The sequence below is a fragment of the Apium graveolens genome, chromosome 11 (assembly GCF_009905375.1).
Source record: "Apium graveolens cultivar Ventura chromosome 11, ASM990537v1, whole genome shotgun sequence".
In the NCBI taxonomy this organism is placed as follows: Eukaryota; Viridiplantae; Streptophyta; class Magnoliopsida; order Apiales; family Apiaceae; genus Apium; species Apium graveolens.
This window is the reverse complement of record NC_133657.1, coordinates 111585144-111590000: the sequence shown is the minus strand read 5'-3', so window position 1 is coordinate 111590000 and position 4857 is coordinate 111585144. Positions and strand designations below refer to the sequence as shown.

The 4857-nt window shown below is 31.3% G+C and overlaps 1 long non-coding RNA gene across 1 annotated transcript; it reads left to right on the top strand.

Annotated features, from left to right (window-relative positions):
* The first annotated feature begins 971 nt into the window (after nucleotides 1-971).
* LOC141696654 (uncharacterized) lies at nucleotides 972-4050 on the top strand. The gene is made up of 3 exons (XR_012564462.1): nucleotides 972-1354; nucleotides 2932-3025; nucleotides 3762-4050. It is a non-coding gene; the product is annotated as an uncharacterized LOC141696654 (long non-coding RNA).
* Nucleotides 4051-4857: the final 807 nt, after the last annotated feature.

Here is a 4857-nt window from a genome sequence, read left to right as displayed (position 1 = left end):
ACTAGTTAAACATATCAAAACAGTCTACCTGGAAGGCACACCAAAAACTAATTACAAGCACACGACTCCTGATCAAACCTTTAACTCAGACCTGCTCTGGCCTAGCTGAAGGATCAGAAGAATTGTAACATCTGGGAAATTCGCGTATTATATTATTATTATTTTTATGGATTATGTGGTTTATGTGAAATTTTGTGAAATAGGGAATAATATTTAAATATATTTTATTCCAATTTGACGAGTCACTAAGTGAGTTACGATATAGTGTGATTGTTATGTGAATCAAAATTTTGTCAATATGTGTTTTATGATAATATCGTAAAAATGAAAAATTGGTAAATGATTAAATAAAAGTGAAATTAATTGAATAATAATTCTTGAGTGAATAACGTGTTCTAAATGTAAAATTAAATGTTTACATGTCATGTGCGTGTTTGTTGTGTAAGTGAAACTGTTTGATTTATTAAAAATGAATTGTTATGTGAAAATTCTGGTTTTAATGATCTTTAAATATTTTTATTAAATTATTGGTACATGATAAAATCATGATTCTTATTTTTATATCTCTGAAATGATATTATAAACATTCTAAAAATATATGAGTATTTTACTTTGGTCATCTTGCATTCTAAAATGATATTAAGATCATTATTTTACTTATTGACCGCTGATTTTATAAAATTCATATAAAATAAACCGTTCGCTCAAAAATTATTTTAAACATATGGGTAGAAAGATAATTTTATTTTCTACATTATAAAAATGATTATTTTATTTTATTAGCTAGTTTAGAATTACCATGTATTTTACAATTGGAAATTCGTGGTGTTTTTGGCTTAAAAGAAAAATAAAAAGAAATTTGTTTTAATTATGAAATTACAGATTTGCCCTTGAATTTTGCACTCCAAAAGCACCAGCCCTTCTTCTTTCTTCTTCTATTCTCTCTTTTCTTCCTTTTCTCTCTTCGAACTCTCTCTCCCTCCCTAACTTCTCTCTCATGCATGCAAATGCTAAAACATATCCAAATTTCAATCTCTCACCATTAAATTTCATATTTTTCAAAGCTCTACTCCTCCATAGCTTGCATGTAGCTATTTTTTTTTTAGAAAACCTCTTTTGACTTTATCCAAAAATAATTAAATTTCGTGACGTGAACCTAAAAAGAGATGTTAGATATGTAGCATATGAAATGTGGAAGTCAAAATATGGTGAAAAATCATATGAAGGCATCATCAAGCTTCAACCCCCTTTCGGCCATGATCATTATGAGAGCCGATGGGATGTTCTTGAATGTTTAAGATTATGTATTGATATTAATTTAAACATTGGCGTGTACTTGAGAGGCATATTAGTGGTAAGTAGTTTTGAATTCTTGTAAATATTGTGTCTTATTCGTTATCTATTGGAATGCTTTAATTTTTATTTTGCTGGAAAGACAATTGTATTATCTTCGGTTTATGTTCTTTGAGTTTCCTGAAATTTGGTGTGTAAGCATATGGTTTATGCTAGTTTTGTGGCATGAGTTTAAATGATGTTGATGCTTGATTTCATGCTATAAGACTTGTTTTAATCTTGATTGTGTTTGCATGCCATTGATTCTTGATGCATGTTAATAATTTGAATTGTACGTGGTTAACCATTGATGCATGTTGATATAGATGTTTGCATGTCATTATTTGTGGGTCAACAAGATGATGATAGTAATAAGTGGATGTGTTTCTATGTATTTTTTTAACTACTGCTTTTAATCAATTCGTTCAGGTCTCAATTAAATTCGGATCTTAAAAATAATTACATATTTGGATTCCTTGCAAAAAAATAGATGGAATAGGCTCTTGAATCATGTCAATCGGATTTAAAACGAATGAGCTATGTGTGGTCGAAGTTTGGCTTTATTTGTGTAAATTTCGATACGAATTTTAAAGGTTTAATTCGAAAATTGAGATGATAATATCAAACTAAACTCTAGTTAAATGATAATGTTATATGTGTAAGTGTATGTTAAGGACTTTGTGATTTTTTTGAGTTATTGTTGGAATTAAGTTAGAATTCCATTGGGTATTAGTTAATGTAATCACGAGTAGTTTTGTTCTTACGTGCCCTGTTTCTAACTCTGTTTTGGTCCTGTTATATGTCTTTTTTATATTCAAAATCTTCTGTGATTATGTGCAACCTGGAATCTGGTTTAGGCACACAAAAATTTTATGTCATTTGATTTATTGAGTAAAACGTTATGCATGTTTTACTCAATTTTGCGTAGAGCAAAAATTTCTTTGTTCTGTTTATAATTTAATCAGTTCATTTTTGGTCTAAATAAACTAATTTCGAAACGAAATTTTTATATCGGTTTGGGATTATATACATAAGGAATCCTGAAACATTTCGTGTTAAGTTGATTACTTTTCGATTTACAAAAAATGTTTTAGTAAAGTGTGCGCGGTAGAAAATTTTGAGTTTTTTAAATTATTTAAATCGATTTAAATAATTGTACATGCTTGTTTGATCAAGATGATTGTGGAATTTATTTGTTCGATAGTTTAATTTGAATTAATAGAATATTCAAATCGAAGTTCATTCTTTTAAATGCTAAGTGGAACTTGTATAAGTAATTAAAATGGTGGTTAAATGTATAGTTAGTTGATCGTGAATGAGTCGCATAATTGATATGTATAAACTACGCGGCCTATGTGTTAGCGAATGACTTGAGTCATCGAATATGTAAGGACTTGTTTACGCATACATGTTAGTATATAAAAAAAATTAGTATATATAAACAATGTGGTATTATCTTATATCATATGAGTTGTGCTATGTGATTATTTATGTTGGTTAAGTATCAAATTATCGAAAGGGTAGACTAATGTTAGACGTTCAGGGTGAACGTCGATATGATTATAAAAGATATTGAATTAGTGTCATTTATTCATGTAGATTTAAAAGGAAAGGACGTGAGATGTAGAAAAGGAAAGGCTAAGTTAGGTGACGTGAAGTAAGTTCTTGTGAGAATACTAGAAATCGCTATAAGGCAAGTACTCTCACTCTAACTTATACCAATGTTTACCTTCAAATTGATTACACTTGTGCCAATACCCTTGTTTACAGTGGAACTTATGATCATGTCCTTATCATAGTCAATCTTATTCTTGAACTATCCATGCTATATTTTATTTATCAATTGCCATGTTACCATGAATCCTTGTTAAATAGTATGCTTCGATAATTCCTTATTTTGACACTAGCTCATTTTGAGATATACCTTGTTATTCAAATCTGTGACGCCCTCAATCTCGGGTTTAGGAAATGAGGACTCACACACCTCTAATCTAATAATTAAATATGCATAAACCCCGATTAACTACTAACAGGATCAACAGGATAAAGTATGAGACAAGATTACAACTATCAATCATAAAATATAACTAACAACCCAAAAAATATTATTAAATAAACAATATCGATTCCGGCTGGGAACCGACAGATAACCCATTGTATCTTTAAACATTTCCTTCTAGGCGTGTGCTCACTCAAAAATACCATTACCTGCTCTGGCAACCGGAAGCCCTCAACATGGTAGGGACCACCAGGTATGCTCTTACGAGCAGTGCGCCTAAGCCTGGCCATCTTCTTGCTTAACTGCCATGGTTAGATTAAAACAAAACATATGAGTATAAAACTCAGCAAGTAACTATAAAGCAGTTTCTATGATATCATTTCACAATATACTTTACCAAACTCAGGGCATTCTACTTTATTTGATCTAGGTGGCAGATTTCCAGCTTTTGGGTTAAGGAAAGGTTTTGAAGGAACAATATGGAGCTTTTATGGAACAAGGCTCGACGTAGATCGAAAGCCGACATTCATCACAAATCATCAAAGGATCAGAATAGATCTTTCAAAAAGAGGAAAGCAACAGTATTTCAATATATGGAATCAATCATATGATCAACAGATTTAAGAATCAGGGTTCTCGAGCTTTAAGCTTCATATCAACTCTTTTCAAAACAATATAAACCATTCTCATTTTCAAGAATCAATTTACTGAACAAGAAGTTTCAGTTTCCTTTTAAATAATCATTTAGAACACTTGATTGGATCACTTTATCTTTCCATTTCAATATAATTCGGGTGATCAGCCCGTACCGACCTCCATTCCGGTCTTTAAGGTACCAATCGGCATAATTTCAGCCTTAAATTGGACTAGCCCCGCTAGCCTCTTATCATGACTGGACTAGTCCCACTAGCCTCTTACGTCCCAATCCAATCCATCAGGAATTCGTTTGGAAAACCTCGAGTTGGAAAAACAAATAGGTTTTCTAAAATCCATTTTATCATTACCAAGTATATGAAATCATTCAGACACTTTCGAGTCGAAACTCATTCTTAAGTCAGATTTTAAGAAAAACAAAGTTCAGGGAATGATTCAAGGATAAACAAGGAACAATTTTGAAGGATTCTGTATCAAGGATAACAAGGCATTTAAGTTAAAAGGATCAACATTTGTTTAGGGATCAATAGGGTGATCAGGAAATAAAGTATCATCAAACAGGGTTCACAAGGATAATTAGAGGGTTCAATACAATTCATGGCTTAATAAATAACTGGAACATAAAGGACAGATTATCAAAGGGTTGAATCATTATGCTTATCAATAACAGTTTATCAAGAACAAAGGCAGGATATCTCAAATCAATATCAGGGTTTCATAATTCAACAGTTCAATACTCTACGTGGCATGAACAACATTCTCTTTATAACCATTTACACAAGTAATCAGAGTTACTTGCCTGAATTTGCTATCCTGAAGGTTGAACTACTGCCACCTAGTATATCCTTTCCTTTTCTAGCCTGAATGCCCTC